We start from the raw sequence: 9,789 nt of genomic DNA on the forward strand, positions 1-9,789 counted from the left end.
AAGCCTTTAGATTTTTTTTCTTATTTTTAATTAAGATTTATTTTAATTCTTTCAGACACATATAAATTACAAATGGAATAGTTTCAGAGGATTGATTCAGTACTTTTTTTGCTCATCTAAAATTGTTCCAGTCTAGGAGATCTGAATTCATCCCATTTGGCCAGAGTATTATGGCAGAACTCCATAATAAAACTAATTTGTAGAAACAAGGACAGCTACATTATTGGCTGTCTGTATGACAGTAAGAATGAATGATACATCCCACCTCATTTATCGTATGTACAAAGCAGGCTTGGGTTATATGTAGCAGCACCTAACTCATGACACAGCAAGGTCTTTTGATATTTTCCTATGCTTAATGCAATGCCATCATGGGTCTAAGTGTGAAAAACATCCTTGATCATTTGATTGATTGATATTAAATATGGAGTATCTTGAAGTTATAAACTCAAATTTATACTGAATTAAAGGTAAGGGAATAAAATGTTTTGATTTTGTTTTGTTTTGTTTTTAATGTGAGATTTTTGCTTTTGGTCTTTTGAGAACCCTGAGCAATATATTTGGTAAATTATTATAATGGACTAACAATGAGGAGGCAACAACACTTTAAATTTTCATTCTAGGATTCTGATCCTGTTTTTTTTAAACAAATATTTTTTTGTTGGTCATGGGTCTTGACCTCTGGACCTGGGCACAGTTCCTCAGCTCTTCAGGTCAAGGCCAGTACTCTGCCACTTGAGCTACAGCACCACTTCCAGTTTTCTGGTGGTTAATTGGAAATAAGTGTCTCAGAGACTTTCCTGCCCTGGCTGACTTTCAACCACGGTCCTCAAATCTTAGCCTTGAGTAGCTAGGATTACAGGCATGAGCCACTGACACTTGGCTTGACCCTGTTTGTTTAACCCGAAATTTAGAATAAGATCTCTGTGTGTCCTTAGAAAAATTGAAATAAATGGCCAAAGAATTAGCATGTAGGATGAGAATTTAAGAAAATAGAATGTACCAGATATGTTAGTAAATGCCAGTAATTCACAGCTACTAGGGAGGCAGAGGCGGGAAGGAGATTGAGGCCAGCTTGGGACTCAAAAACAAAGTACAAACAGATGATATGGGGCTAAGCTCCAGTAGTAGAGTACTTACCTAGGATTCAAACCCCACTACTGGGGTTGGGAGGAAGGAACAGAATATTCTTAACAATAAAGTTTGACTCCATTTGGAAAGTTGAAAAGATCATACACTCTCTTTTCTGTAGAATCTCTTCCTTTCTAGTATCCACTGAGAAAATCTAAAATTTAAAGGATTACAGTGGCTACTGTGTGCCAGCCATTTGGCTAAGTACTGCGTGCTGTTCCTTCAGTATATCCATATATCACTCTAGGTGCTACAGACATAATATCGAATACAGTGTAATTGTTGTTTTTAAAGAAATTGAATCTTACATTGAGGAGGCTCACAAATAAATAATAATAAAACAAGGTAGCCATTACTATAAATGCGGAAATATTATACTACAAAAGCTAATGAATGTGTAACCTCATTTTTCCTTGGAATAAAAAAATACATCTTGATAAATGTGACATCTAGGTTGAATCCCAAAGATAAATTAGAGTTTGTGAGACAAGGAAGAGAAAGTTGAAAGACAAAAATGGAAAACAGAAAAATAATTGCAAATTTCTGAAGGAAAGAAAGACATAGGGACATGGCAAAGGAGGATCAGAGACAAACACAGAAACAGAGGGACAATAAAAACATGGAGTATGATATTAGGGATTTAAGAACTTGAGTTTATAACAGGGAAAACAAGGGGCAAGAAAGACTTCATTTGGGAGTGACATAATTCGATTTCCAAAATTGCTTGAGCTTCCAGATGAGATCAGATTGGAAGGGGTTGCCAGATTGGAAGTCAAAGCTGCCGCAATAAGTCCTGGGAAAGATAATGATGATTTCTTCTATGGGAGTGGTATGGAAATGGAGAGTCATGGTTAGATTGTGAAGATATTTACAAGGGAGAATGTGCCAGACTGGTTTGTGCTGGGTTGAATGTAGAAAGTTGAGAGAATGGGGTTAGTTGAGGATAACACTCTAATTTCTGACTGGTAAGTGTAGAGATATTGTAGTGCTAACACAAGGGAGAAACTGACCTAAAGGGAACAAAAGCAATGAACTCGTTGAACATGTTGAGTGTGAAATGCTGGTTTGACATCCAAATAAGAGATAGGTAGCAGGAGATACTGGGTTATTATCAGCAGAGATCAGCACTGGAATGGTGTTTCTGTATCATTTTATGCGTGATACAGATTAAAGTAATTAAAGTCACAGATTTGATGAAGCTAGGGAGAGAATGCAGTAAAGAATGAACACATGGCTCTTAAAGTAGGAGGAGAGTTCTATCAAAAAAATGTATGACAATTGAAAGGAAAATGTGGAGCAGAGATAGCCAAGGGACCAATCAGAGGCACAAGTTACGTGAGGGATCCTAGTGGGAAAGGGCCCCATGGAGAGGAGGGTGTTGAAAAAAGTTAAATCAAAATCATGTTGCTTGATTTTCTGTTCCTTGAAGCCAAACACAGAGTAGAACCATAGAGCCCAAAGCTCCACAACTACGGAGCACAGCTTGATTCAGACAAACAATCCTCCCCAGGGGAAAGTCTAGCAATATGCATTCCTTTTCTTCAGATTATTTCAGCAGTATGTTGTTTTTCTTTGTTATAATAGTCGGTGAGTACTTAGCACTGTTCTCTTTGGGAGTGCAGCATACTTAAGAAGGTGTATGTGTGTACTTGCTTATTTGAATTTGCCAGACATGATCATCCTCTAAGCTGGTATTAGAGATCATCTCAGTACAATGATGGAAACCAAGGCCTTTATCATGAGGCTTCTGGTGAATTTACAAGCCCCTCCCCCTTTTTTACATGCCTAGTGACTTGAAGCTTCATCAGAGTCAAATGGTACTAAAGGTTAAAGTCACTCTAAAAAGGATAATTACCACTATAGAGGATGTTATATTTCCAACAACTTTTTAGACAGTATTTTCCTTGCATAGGCTTCTCTGTGACTACTTTTGTTTTTTGGCCAGTCCTGGGGCTTGAACGCAGGGTCTGGGCTATCCCTGAGCCTCACTGTGCTCAAGGCTGGCACTCTACCACTTGAGCCACAGCACCACTTCCATCTTTTTCTGTGTATGTGTTACTGAGGAATTGAACCCAGGGTTTCATGCATGCTAGGCAAGCACTCTACCACTAAGCCACATTCCCAATACTGTAACAACTTTTTAACTACAATCAAAGAATGATCTTTTAATAACTTGAATGCTTTATTAAGAAAAAATTAAGTCCTCCTACTTACTCGGTTTTCAGTTAACCATATATATTTAATTAACTGGGCACATAAGTGTATAATTTTTAAGTAAATCTTCACTATCATTTTTACATCCTACACAAAATGTACAACTTGTAAATACAATATAATCTTTTATTATCTAAGTATATTGACAAATCATTTAAAAGTAAATGATATTTCCCAGTATCTCCAAACAAATCCTATATAATCTTCAAAGAGAGCATATCCTCTATCACCTGTAATAAAAAATTTCAAAATATTTAAAATATTTATAGAAGACATTAATTCATATAACAAAAATTCATTATGGGGAACATTTCTTATGTTAAATATTAGAATGAGGCTTCTAAATAAAACTTACTCATTGGTTGGTAATAATCATTATCTATAGATATGTAATGTGCTCCACAAATTTTTAGAAGTTAGATTAAAAATGTCAAAAGCAAGTTAAAATAGTATGAATTATCATTTCAACATGTAAGTATAGAAAAATTTACTGGTGAGATAGTTTGCCATCTTCCTTTTTCATGTGATGGAGGGTCTTAGAAATATATCCTGTATTTTATATTGATAGTGTAACTCATTTGGGGCAATATTTCAACAGTTTCATAGCATATCTATAATCTACCCTAATAATAGGTCTCAAATATAAAAATACTTCTGTGTTATAGCAGTCAAAGCTACACCTACCAAATCTTTATCTATGTGGCAATCCCTATGCTGATTTCCATGTTTTTCTTATTTCAGTTTCAAATCAACCCTAGATGCCATTGTCAATCCTACATTCTACATGGAGTAGCAAGAGACTTGAAGGGATTTTGTGGCTTGCCTAAAGCTACAGTCTTAACAAATAATAGACCAGAAATGGAAACAGAAAGCTACACAATTATATTGAAATGGGGTTAGCAATTATTTCTTTGATTTTGTATGACTTTGCATTTATAATTTTCAGTAAAGGTAACCAATTTCACTGTAGGGGAAACCACATTTTTAGGAAAGTGATTGACATGATTTGAAAGTTGGAAAATTGAAACTCTTCTTACTTGGGTATAATAAGAGAATTTGTAGAAAAAAGAGAAAGAAAGAGAAAGAAGAAAAAGAAGGAAGATGAGGGAGAGAGAGGAAGGGAGGAAGGAAGCAAGCACACAAGCAAGCTAAAAAGCAAGTAAAGAAAGATTGGGAAGGATGAGGGAAGAAAAAGTAAAAAAGGAAGAAAAGAAAGGAGGAAGGAAGAAAGAAGGAAGGAAAATTAAAATATATTACAATTTAATTATATTGAAAGTAGCCTCACACTTTATATCTTTACCAAATAAAACTGAAAAACACAAAAACCAAAATTGAGTAGTGATAGGAAGAACAGTATACCTTAAATGTCTTTTAATGAAGTGATATGAAAGAGAATAACTTGCTATGAAACACAAAATGTTGAATCTCTGACTTGGATACAATAAAAGAGGATTGGAAGTTTAGGAAATTCACCAATAAAGACATGATATACTTCTAGTGATTCAGTGGAATTCTGTACTGAGCATTCTACCTCTACAATTTCCTTCTTTCCTTCCCTCACACACCAATATTTGCCGAGTTTTTATTTGCCTCCATTTGCTAATCTCATCATCTTTGCAGCCTGCAGCTTAGATCTCTTTTTCTAAACACCAAGTGGGAATTTTTTTTCTCATTCACAATTTTATATAGCTCTAATCAAATCCCAGAAGTTTCCCAAAACAATATAGGAAGCATAGTATCTTCTGTGGAGAAGGAAAATGACATGGATAACTTATACAAATGTTTTCATTCCATGGATTAAGTAATGCATAGGTAAGTCTATAACTTGGGTCTGGTTAATTTTCCAGCCTCTTTTCCACCTGAAACTCCACAAAACAGCTTCCATATTACTCAAGTTTGCATCTTTTCTCTTAAGCATTCCCCCATTGTTTCTCTTGTGTTACTCTTTACTTGTGAGTCTGAAAATAAAACTTCAAGCAGCTGGCAAGTAAAACAATTGATAGGGCCCAAGGAAGTACTTTATTTCCATTCCTAGAAGAGGTCTTCCCTAATTAGCTGATTGAAGGAGATACTGTTTATGAAGTTATAGTATTTAACCTTTTCACCTCTGTTTCCTCATCATCCAAAGTAATGTTATTTTTAAGGCAGAGTTGTTTGTTTTTCAATTCACATAAAGTTTAATCAAAGTACTGAAAATATCAAACATTTTGAGTCTATGAAAGTGAGAATGTAACTTCTGTTGCAAATAATACAGTATTTGGTGTTTCCATTATTGTCCAGCTGTGCTGCAAAAAGAGCAATTACATTAAACTGTAGTTCATCAGAGTCATGCTCCATAAACTTCTTGCAAACTTCTACGTCATCCTCTAATAACATTTCATCACTAATTTTCCCATGGTCAATTGGAAATGGGTTCTGCCCATCTAATTCATAGAGATGTCTGTCTACATGAACTAATGCAATAAAAAGAAGTCTACTTTCTCATCTAGGCTTGGTGCCTTTGGCCTCATGGGCACCAGTCTCATGAGTAACTAGAATAGCATCATAGTTCTCCAGGTACCTGGCTTGTTCTTCAGGGCTCATAGACACAGACTCCTCCAGGAACTCTTTCAACATTGATAAAGATTCAAAGTTCATCTTGTCTTTGTTGTTCGAAATTGTTCCACAGTCATTGCTGATAGTTTGCTTCATGAAATACACTGATGAGGTAACATCCTGTCCCTGAGATTTTACTCTTTCTTTCTCACCTGTTCTGAATACCCCATACTTTTCTGTAGGAGGGAGGAGAAGTAACACTGCACACACTGGTCTTGGTACCATGCTAAGAAGTTCAAGATCCATCCCATAAACATTGACAAATTGCCAGTTAGGATGTAGACCTAATATTTGAGAAGCTGGTTAGTGACGTCAGGATTGGCCTCCAGCGGCAGCCAGTGCTGACCCTCCATTGTTGCTCCACCCAGCCCCTCCCCACCTCTGGCAGAGTCGTTGTATATATTTGTTTTATTTTAAACTTTTAATCAGCACTTATTTTAGCATACATAGTTATACTTTATTCCTAAGCACAATGTGGCAGTATTCATTTTTATCAATTAATTTGAGAAGCAAAAAGAATGCCATTTATATATTAAATATAATATATAAAGTAAAATGTTTCTTTTCTTCAAGTGATACATATTAACCTAAAGGAAAATAAGCAAAATCAAGTGTTAATATTAAGAACATTTTAATGGTAGGAGAAAGTACAGAACACACTAAAGGTAGAAAAGCAGAATTATTTGTAGCATGAGAAAATTATCCAGAAAAATCAAGTTCTTCTAAGAGCTTAATAATACTTAAGCAAGGACAAAGGATGAGAGTTACCCTAGATATTTGTTAATATTTTCATTCCTAAGATATGCATATTTCCTTGTCTTCACAGTACCTACAGTCAATGTGGAAGAGAGGAAACTATGTTTGCAGAAATGCTCTTAACAGAACTCCATTTAACTGACTTGATATAGTAGCCAATGCTGTCAATTTGTTTTGCAACAACCTGATTAATATTCAGGACTCAGTGAAAGCTCATAACCAGTAGGCTACACTCCAGTAAGCCTACAGACTTCTCTCATTGATTCAGCTGCATGCCTGCCAAGAAATACTTGTGTTTATTTTCAAACTATTTATGCCAGTTGACTTATTATTGTAACCATGTAACATGATTAAACATTGCTGTGAAATAGAATATAAAATGCAAGAATTGTTTCTTTGAAAGTTAACTATTTTGGAAAGGCTCAATAAAATAGGTAGAGGGCACATAGGGAAAAGACTCAGAACATTTCTCCATTCAGATTGGTTTCCAAATGCCTTAAGTTTACAATACACTTTAAAGAAGATAAAACTAGAAGTTACAGATTGTATCTATACTATGCTTCAGAAAGGCAACATGGGTCATCAGTGGGTTTATGTCCAAGTTAAGGCCCATTGTCCTACATCAAAAAATTGTTGAGTGACTCTGTGCTTAAATGTATTAGATCAAAGTAAATGTTTTAAAAATGGAGACATTTTGTGGTTCTCTGATTTGAATCCAAGAAATGTATTCTGTTAAGACACAGAAGGTAATTAGGATCTGAGAAATCCAGAGAGGGGAGGCATGGTCATTTCTGTGAAATGAGAATGAGCCAAGCAGAGGAAGGAAGCAGTCAGACTACAATGGGAACAGGTGTGACGGGGGTTGCAGAGATGATGATGATGATGATGATGATGATGATGATGATGATGATAATGATGACGACGACAACGACGATAAGAATACCACCATTTTTGCATTGCCAGTGGATAAAGAAAGAGAAAAAAATATTTAAAAAGAGTATAGAATTATTAGCTTACTTTAATTCTAGTAGGGTGCATGGAGTTAGCCATGGTGAGAGAATCAGCAAAGAAAACCACTGAGGGAGGTGGGGAGGAAAGGGATGGTGGGGAAAAATAAAGGAGGATATAACAATGCTTGATAGGATGTAACAATAAGCCCTCTGTACAGTATCTTTACAATAAAAACAACAAATATATATATATATATATATAAAGAACAAAAAATCCACTGAAAACAAGTATTTTCAACAACAGTTGAAATACAAATACAGAGGAAATGAGAACTAAAAGAGATACAAGAGACTAAGGGAAATTCTATTCAGCTGAGTTATAGAGTATAAGGGTACACAGGACAAGTCATTGGGATGTTGAGGCCCAATTCTGATCTTACAAATACCGATGATCCATGATTTTCAGGTTTTATCTTGAAAGATTTTTAGTTAATAGGTCATAATATAAGGTTTGAAGTAAGGTAAGTGGCTACAGAATTGGGAGCAAATTTGAAAACAGATTTGGGAAAACAAATTTGGGAAAGAGATGTTGGTAGACTTGATTAAGGTGGCAGCAATAGAATTGAAGACATTTAATAGGCATTAGAGATAGTCACAATGACTTCTGTGACAAGAACACACATGATATTCCTATAGTTGAAATCTAGGGAGTCAAAAGTAGTAGGTGAGGTCATTTATAATAGTTTCTAGTTCAAAGTATCTATAAGTAGTAATTTGTTTCTGGTGATATGTAACCCTTGGTACTGTAGTAACTCTTGGGTAGGAGGATCATAATCTGAGAGGCTAGCCCAAGCAAATAAGACTCCATCTGAAAAGCAAACTAAATTTAAAATGACTGGAGGCATGAATCAAATGGTAGCGTGCTTACCCAAGAAGCATGTGGCCCTGACTTTAGTCACCATTATCAAAAAGAAGGAAAGAGAACAGAAAGTAAAGAAAAGAGAGAGAGAGAGAGAGAGAGAGGCAGAGATGGGAAGGGAAGGAAAGAAAGGGAAGGGAAGGAAAGGGAAGGAGGGAAAGATGAAGTAGAGGGCAATGCCATTTGTACTTTAATGCAAAAGAAATTGGTTGGATAGCATAGGGATAATGAATTCCTATCTGAGAGCACTGTGCTGTGTCACAAGATCAACTAAATAGAAAAATAATCCTGTGAGCAATTGCACACAGGAAAGTAGATTCGGGAAAGTAGGTACTGAAATAGAAGACTGTTTGGTCTCAAAATATGTACAGCAATTGAACCATAAAGAGTACAACAGATCTTCTGAAGAAAGTAAGTAGAACAAAGAGAAGAAAAGATAACTAGTTTAGAAAGTGTTCTGTGGTTAGAGTATTGGTGCATTCCTAGAAATGAACCAAGCAAAAGTGAAATTAATAAATCAGAATCCATTAAATTAAGCAAAAGGGAAATAGATAAAAATTTTTGTTGCTGCTTAATTAAAATATGCCCAGTGGGTTTTTAGGTCATATGTGTCCAGGACTTGGGTCACAATTCAGAGAATGCCTAAACTAGATACTACAGACTACAATGGGATCAAGCATGAAGGAGGGGTGAGGGAAAAATGACACTATTTTTCCCATTTCAAGAGGCATATACAAAGTGGATATAGAAAGAGAAACAGCTGAAAGAAAATGGGACTGGGATGCCATGGATTTAATATTAGGGATCTTAATATTGTCCTATACAAAATATAAGGTATACAATATATTAATATATAATACAGTATATAAATATAGAGTTTATAGTGCATCATTTATACTATTAATCATATATAATATATACATTGTTAAATGGTAAAGTATAGCTTACTGTAATTCTAGTAGAGTATAAGGAGTTAGTAATGATGAGAGAATCAGCAAAGAAAATTACTGAAAACAAAGCTGCTCAACTGCAATGTGATGGCATATACCTGCCAGTGATTTACTACCAAAAACTCCGTATCCAAACTTACACAAGACTTAGAAAGCTCAAGGAAATTCAAATTTATTCTTTCTTTTCCTTTTACTTTTTTTGCTTATTGTCCAATGGAAGGAGAAACAAAGAAATAGACTTATGGCCTAAACTTCTGCCATTGTACTTACCACC

The 9,789-nt window shown here is 35.3% G+C and overlaps 1 pseudogene; it reads right to left on the reverse strand.

Moving 5' to 3' along the window:
• Positions 1-5,526: 5,526 nt before the first annotated feature.
• LOC122107557 lies at positions 5,527-6,293 on the reverse strand (annotated as a pseudogene).
• Between the last annotated feature and the right edge of the window lie 3,496 nt (positions 6,294-9,789).

The sequence above is a fragment of the Dipodomys spectabilis genome, unplaced genomic scaffold (assembly GCF_019054845.1).
Source record: "Dipodomys spectabilis isolate Male_0828 unplaced genomic scaffold, ASM1905484v1 ptg000051l, whole genome shotgun sequence".
In the NCBI taxonomy this organism is placed as follows: Eukaryota; Metazoa; Chordata; class Mammalia; order Rodentia; family Heteromyidae; genus Dipodomys; species Dipodomys spectabilis.